Source organism: Microtus ochrogaster, chromosome 18, assembly GCF_000317375.1.
Source record: "Microtus ochrogaster isolate Prairie Vole_2 chromosome 18, MicOch1.0, whole genome shotgun sequence".
Taxonomy (NCBI): Eukaryota; Metazoa; Chordata; class Mammalia; order Rodentia; family Cricetidae; genus Microtus; species Microtus ochrogaster.
This window is the reverse complement of record NC_022020.1, coordinates 50,485,074-50,492,825: the sequence shown is the minus strand read 5'-3', so window position 1 is coordinate 50,492,825 and position 7,752 is coordinate 50,485,074. Positions and strand designations below refer to the sequence as shown.

General features: G+C 48.7%; 1 protein-coding gene across 1 annotated transcript in view; it reads right to left on the bottom strand.

The window, feature by feature from the left end:
• The window catches only part of Nedd4l (neural precursor cell expressed, developmentally down-regulated 4-like, E3 ubiquitin protein ligase), a 322,283-nt gene that overhangs the window by 210,707 nt on the left and 103,824 nt on the right, over positions 1–7,752 (bottom strand). The gene's annotated exons all lie outside the window — the stretch shown is intronic.

The window sequence follows — 7,752 nt, the reverse complement described above, 5'->3', positions numbered from 1 at the left end:
GCTCCCCACACATGGCAGTGACCCAGTCTTTTAAGGGCTCCCCACACACTCTGACCTTTCAGAAACAAAAATATTTCAAAGTTCCATAAGAAAACATGACTCCCAGAGCTAGTCTGTTTTCATTTTAAAGAGTAACTGTACTGTCTCCGATTCTTCTCCTGAAACTTCAGATCAAGAAGACCCCAAGAAGGAGAAGCTGGGAGAGTTATAGAAAACTTGACCTTATTCGGTTCTTGCTTACACCTATGACAAAAGATCCGACGCCTAGAGCCTCAAGCTTAGCTGAGAAAGAACAGGTGTTCTAAGTTTAAGAGGAAACTTCCAGATCATCCTAGAAAAGCACATCTATACTAAATCTAACAGTCCCAATTCAAAGAGTGCCTGCCAGCTACCACGGATTTCCACGGACAGTAAGTAGTTTGATCATACTCCTCAGTGTGCGAGATCTCCACTGGTTACCTGCTCTGAGGACCCAGCCCATGCCTGAACGTTCACCCCTCAAGAGCAGCATTCCACCCGTGACTGACTGGCTCTTGCTTGCCTAAGTTCCTACAACAGAGAAAACCAACAATGCACACTGTGTGTAAACAGTTCAAACCTTCAGCCCAGGCACTTATGCAGTGTTCGTTAGTGTGTGTACGGACAGTGCAAAGAGCCACACCACACAGAAGCAAACCTCCAGCACAGACATTAATGTCTTAACAGGAGAGATTCCCCCCTCCACCAATTCTTCAGATTGTACCCTTTGTCAAGAAGCCTGAACAAGGATCTGAAGAACACATAGGCCAAGGTGACCCAGGTCACAAATGCTAACACCTAACCAAGATCCTTGTTCGTCTAAGTGCCCCAAAGGCGTCAGCTGCAAAGGATCAACCTGTCTACATGGCCACTTCATGCTGTGTAAGGTATTTATATCCACAATGCCAAAGTCTTGGACTCTGATAACTGTACGCCAAGACTCAAACTGAGGCCCAGGTACTTACTGACTTAGGCTAGAAGTTGAAGCTTCATTTTTAGCTCAAGGTGGTACCTTCCATAGTCCCTGCCATCACAAAAGGCCTCTGTTGGCATGAGGACATCCACAGCCTGTTGTGTCATCTGTGTGGGGCCTGTGTCCTCACAGGCCATGTGTGCAATAAGCATGAGATACCGTGACTCACTGCCCTCCTGCCTCACCTACCCTGACTGCACACTTCACTGTGGTTCCGACGGCAGGACCTGTGCCTGCCCCATTGGAGAGTATCCACGAGGACTCCCTGGGTAAAGGGAGAAGCCTGCTGATCCCACCTGCAGCTGCTGACTGAGTTCCGGCTGCTGCTTCAGTGGCACCCTTGATTCTTGAGCAACGCCTAGCTCACTGGCTCCATGTGAGCGGGATAAAGGCCGAGGCGACCCCTAGCACCTGTGGGCTCCCCTCAGCCATCTCTCACGTCCTTGTCTCTTTCCTGACTCCTAATGCTAAGGGGTTGGTGTAAGGGCCTTGACCCTCAGGCCTAGGCCCAATGTGGCCTTGTTTATCCAAAGAGAAACGTCTGGGATCTACTGTGACATGACTGAATCCGTCCGTGAGGTATGTGTACGAATATCAGCATCAAATGCCCGCTTTCCTACTAGCCCAGCATTCCTTGCCTGCCAGCCCTGAGCCTGCTTCCCTTAGCTTCCTCTCTCCACACTAACTTGGCATGTGACTTCTAGTGAGCATCCTCTGCTACGTCCCCGGAGCCCCTGTGAAAATCAGAACAGGAACTTCCCCTGAATGCCCAAGGGAGAAGGATAAGGACCCCACGGCACCTCTAGGAGGAAGAAAACACCCATGCCTGGGCTGGCAGCCCCGGGCCGCTGGACACTCCAATCACACCGTCCTTAAGGAGTTCAAGTCAGTATACTGACTCCGGTAACATCCCAGCCCGGGCCTGCGACAGTGATGGAGCAAGGCTGCGGTGTCTAAACACAAGGTGAGAGCCGGAGGAAGAGGAGCCGCAGGGACTCACTGTAGACTAGGGACAATAGCGGCTCCGCCTCCTTGAGCTATGGGTCACCTCAGGGAAGGGACCTCTAGAGGCTTGCTGCCACCGGAACAGGCCAAGGAGAAAGAAACAAGGGAGCAGCTGCCACACAGGATGGAAACAGAATCCAGGCAAGGTGAAAAGCAGAGGCCAATACAAGAAGCAACAACTTCAGGGCGCATTTAGAATATGAGTTTCCAGTCACAGTAGAAGGGTTCGGGAAGCAGAGAAGGAGTGGGCCCCGTTCGCACAGACTTTAATTAAGTTATTTCTCAGGGACACTAGAGGCTGCAGCAAGCTCTGCAAGGGGAAAAAGAAAGTTCAGTCCTGGCCATGAGAGGTGAAGCTAACAAAGCTGACAGCCAAGGAACTGTGGGGAAAACTTAGTCAGTAAAGTGATTGCCACACACGCACGAGGACTTGAGGTCAATTCCCAGAACACATGTCCAAAACGCCAAGCGTGAGGGTACATACTTGTGATCCCAGTGCTGGGGAGGTGGACACAGCTGGATCCCTAAGGCTTCCTGGCCTACTAGACTAGCCTAATCAGTGAGGTCCAGGCCAGAGAGAGGCCCTGTTTCAAAAAAAAAAAAAAAAAAAGCCAACGTGAACTGAACACAAGGAAACAAAGGCACACAGACGTACACACTTGGGTATACACACACATGGGCATACACGCTCGGGTACACACACGTACACACACGGGCATACATACACACACAGGCATACACACTCGGGTACACACACACAAAGGCGTACACACTTGGGTACACACACACATACACACAGGGCATACATACACACACACATACAAATGTACCAGCCAAAGTTGCGTGAGGTCAAGGCAGAGTTGCGAGCCTGGGGAGGCTGCTGGAACAAAGAGCCTCAGAAGCAGCCAGGCTTCACCGTGACCCTGCGGTTGACAGCGCTTCAGTGTTCCCTTGGCCTCTCATTTTCCTAAGGGTTAGATTATCTTTCGCCCTGCACTGTTTCAGAGCCAGGCATGGGAGCCCAGCCCACGGGAGGCAGAGGCATGACCAACAAGAGCTTACGGCTGGCTAGCCTTGTCAATTGGACAGAGCAAGACTGTCTCAAACAAACAATGAACTTGGAGGGGAGAAAACAGAATCACCTAACATTTCTGTCATTGTTGAGAAAATCAAGACTGGATGCCTGTGACCCAGGTGACAAAAGACTCCATTGGCCCCTTATGCCTTGACATCCCCATTCTATACAGTGCTGATTTCAGACAGAACTGTTCCAATTTCAGGTGGAGAACTATGTGGCTGTCCCTTTCTGACCACCAGGTGAGGCTGGCAGGGAAACCCCCACCTCTACCTCATCCATTCTCCACATGGGCAGCCAGCCCCAGTGCTCAGACGGCCGATCTGCTCTGAACAAAGGATCCCTTTAATAGCCCTGGACTTGGCCACAGTGGAGATGAAAAACAATCTTGCATCCTGAGTGCTGGACTGTGGCCCAGGGAACCAAAAGGGAGAAGGGCATCTCGGCACAGGCCTCTCAAGAAAGCACTGGTGAATTCCCGCTGAGGGAACACTAGGCCGCCACAGGGCAGCTCTACCAACACCAGGTCTTAGAGCCTTTGGCAGCTGACACCACCAGGTCAGAAAGACAAAGACGGGGAAGTACTGTCTCCACAAGGACCCCGAAGTTACCATGTATGACAAATATGCCATGCAGTCTCCCTGGCCTTCCACACCATCACTCCCTGTCAGGTCTTGGGTCAAGGAACTTCCACTGTTCTCTTTCCACAGTGAGAGTTCCAACTCCTACCCGAACTTCTGCCTGAGAGACTGGGATCTGGTGAGACCTGGGTTAGAGAACAGTGAGGAGACAGGCTGGGGGCGAGGGGAGGACGCTTGCTGGCCCAGGGCTCTGAAGGACACAGTGGATGGAAGGGAACATATTGCAAAACCTGCACTTGTGCTTATGACCAAGGTCTAACAACACCTCAGAGTTTCCTCTGACTGACCACTGAGGGCTCTCCCTGGACTCCAGCCTTCCACTGCGGGGTACAGCTATCTGCTTCATGGACATGCCATGGTTTTGAAAGATGTGTTAAGGTCAGGAGGAAAGAGAATGAAGGCCATCGGGGAAATACAAAGTCATGAGACAAAGTATTAAAACCACAGAGCAAACAGAAAACAGCAAAGAAGTAAATTAAAAGGGGGGAGGAAATAGGGGAACCCCGGAAAGGAAAAGGCCCCTTCACCCCAGAGTCTGGTTGAAGAGTCAAGAATTTCAGTACATTAACAATATTTGCTTTGGAGGTCATCTACACAAGACATGACAATGCTGCTGTACAGAGATACTTCAGGGGAAGAATGCTATCAAAGCCATGGTCCATGGCTATAGCCTAAGCACAGGTGACCAATGATGCTTTAATCCCTGCCCAGCTGAAAACCTGCAATTTTCAGATACTCTCACAGGAAACCCCATGGTAAAGGACATATCTTTCCCTCGTTGTGCAACCCTTGTACCCAAAGTTTCATCAGACTGTTATTCTACCCAAGGCATCCCAGGAGCCACTTTATGACCCCAAAATACAGAAGTGGGGGAAAGAGTCTTGGAAACCCTTTGAGCCTAGTCACTTCCCCTGACTGCCTCTTTCTGCTAATCCTCAGGTTTAACTCTTTGTTAAAATGTCTTCCTAACAGATTCCGACTCCAGGGGCAGGAGACAGCTCAGAGGGGGGCCTACCATCAAGGCTAATGGTAACTCAATACCCAAGACCTGTACTAAATAAGAGAACAGCTATCCTCTGACCTCCATGGGCACACAGGTTCTGAAAAGAACTCCTCAGGCTGCTGCTGGTGCCAGTACAGATTGGAGTCTCCAGTCCAGGGCCCTGTCGCTCTGATGGCAAGAGTAGGAGCCCAGAACAAGATGCCAACCTGCCCCAGCCTGGACCAACCACGGCGTCCTTCATGTTCAGAGAAGAGGAGAGGAGAGGGGAGAGGAGGGGAGAAAGGTGGTGGGGCATTCTCATTTACTGGTCTAGAATGGAGGGGCCCTCCGTTTCTGGGTCCCTTCCTGGCACTGATCCATCAGGCGACACTCTTTGTCTTTCTAACTTGCATCTTCCTATTTATCTACTCTCTAAGAAAAGTCCCTGTTTTCATACAGATTGGAAGAATTTAGGACTGAAATTTCCTGAGTTCCTCTAAAATTCTGACTCCGATTTTAACCAGATCTTACTGACAAACTAAGAAACAGGACTGCAAATTCAGTTTTTTTAAAAAAAATGTCTTTTAAAACCTACTTATTTAGTTTTATGTAATTGAGTGTTTTGCCTGTGTGTGGGTGCATATGTGCATGTGTATACCTATGTATGGGCATGTGTGCACGCATGTATATGTGTATGAACATATGTGTATAGATATTCATGTATGTATTGCATTTGTGTGTGTGTGCATGTGTGTATATATATGTGTGTGTGTGTGTGTATACCACACATAGGCCTGGTGCCTGAAGAATTCAGAAGAGGGTGCTGGAGACCTTGGAAATGGGGTTGTGGACAGTTGTGAGCCACTGTGTAGGTTCTGGAAATTCAACCTGGCCCTCGGCATCTTCTCTCCAGTCCATGGCTAATTTTTTTGTTTTTTTATACAAAGGAGTTAGGTTAAAACAAGACCAAAAAAGGAAAAAAGGGACAAGAAAACCCCAAAGGCAAGAGGACTTTCTAAATCCCACTTCTAAGAGCAGAGATCTCCTGGAAGGAAGGGACAGCGCCCTGTGTTAAGATGCCTCTGCTGAATAACTTAACTCAATAATAAGTAAAATAATAATGCTAATATGTGAAATAATAATACTAATAAGTGAAGGAACTATTAGAAGCCTCCAGATAATCGGGAACAGACGCTGAAAAGCCACTGTGTTGTCTGTGGCAGTTAAGGGGTTAAGAAAGGAAAAAGGGTAGCAGAAGCAGAAAGGCCCTGCACAGGCCTCCAAACTCACTTAAAGGTGAAAGGAGAGAGCCAGCTCTACCAAGGTGTCCTCCGGCTTCTGCATGCACAGCATGGCACGCGGACACCTACGCACAATTAAAAATAGTTTTCTAAAGGTCATCTGAGCTGAATGGGAGGGGGCAGGATATAAGGTGGTGTTTTGATAGGGATGGAATTTTAGTATTCCAGGATTCATGGAAAGGGTGTGATTTCAGGTTAGCAGGAGTGGGGATTCCTGGAACCAGCGACAGGGTTGCCCTGGAAAGGAAGAGGGGAAACACGGGCTTTTCCTGTCCCCACCTCCAGGACAGGTTCCTCTCTGCCGGTGCATAAGGCAGGAGGCCAACCCTGAAGTTTGAGTTCACAGTCAAAGGAAAAAACCATTTGGGTGGAGTGTGCGCCTCTCACTCATCCCCCACAGCACAGGCTACTGTCAGTGCCGGGAGGGGACAGGTTTGCAGACACTCAAGCCTCTCTGGGACACATCCAGAGAGCTAGAAGGAAAGAAGGAAAGGTCTGTAAACAACCCTCCAACATTTGCTTCAGTTCTACGTTTCAGTCTATAAACTTATTATCTTTAATAGGCAGCATTCAGTGGTGTGTGACATCTAGTCAGTTAGACAACAGGGGGGCGACATCACTGACAGGCAGGAGATGCTTTCTCTGGGTGGGTGTGGGAAGACAGAGAGTGACACGGGAAGAGGCCTCAGCATGCAGGGTCTCCTGCCAGGCAGAGGTACAGACAAAAGATGGCCATAGGGCTAAAACACCAGCAGGAACCTGATGACATGACTCCTTGGCAGCCACCTGCCCTCGAAAGCATTCCAACACAAAATAAAAAGAGCCTTAGAGAAGGGATAAAAGGTTGTCTACTTATACTTCTAAAACTGCCGGCCTGGTGGTGTTAGTGGGCTTTCTGTGCACACTGTCAAACCACCTCAACAATAAATGAGAAAGCTAGGCTTGAACACTTCCAGGTCTCAACTGGGTCAAAGCTCAGGAGCACTGTGCTCCAAAGTCTGGCTCAAATCTGTTCAAGCTGTTTCACCATTATTCTGTCCCCTGCTCATAACACACTGCCACACCCTAGGGAGAGCCTAAGTGGCCAAAAAGGCCAGGGAATATCAAGAGCAGTATGGGAAACGCAAGCACTAATGCACACAGAAGGCTCACACTGCCACTCAGCCAGGGCATCAGTAAGAAAACAGCAATCGCCAGCATCACCCCCGTCACCCCATCCCTGCACGTCAATTACATGTGTAAGGAATCTCAGTTCAAAAAACAGAATATGGTTTTAGATTATCCTAGTTAGGAACTAAAAGCACAAAAACAAAACCAAGAAAGGCCTTCCCTCTGCATCTGTAGAGAATTGTTCCAGTTCCTCCCAAGGACCCCAAATCTCAGATACTCATGTTACTTATATAAAATTTTATGCTGTGGTGTTTGCAAATAACCAATGCATATTTTCCCATATAGTTTAAATCACATTTATATCTCTCTTAACATTTAGCCTAAACATTATATAATCACTGTTGTACTGTACTGTTTAAGAAATAATATCAGGTGAGGATAAAACACTCTACATGATCGACACCAACATCATTTTTTTCCCCAAATATTTCTGATTCAGAGTTGCCAAAATCCATGGAGCCACAACCAGCGGATGTGTTAAAAATAAGCAGAGTCAGCCGGGCGGTGGTGGCGCACGCCTTTAGTCCCAGCACTCGAGAGGCAGAGGCAGGCGGATCTCTGTGAGTTCGAGACCAGCCTGGTCTACA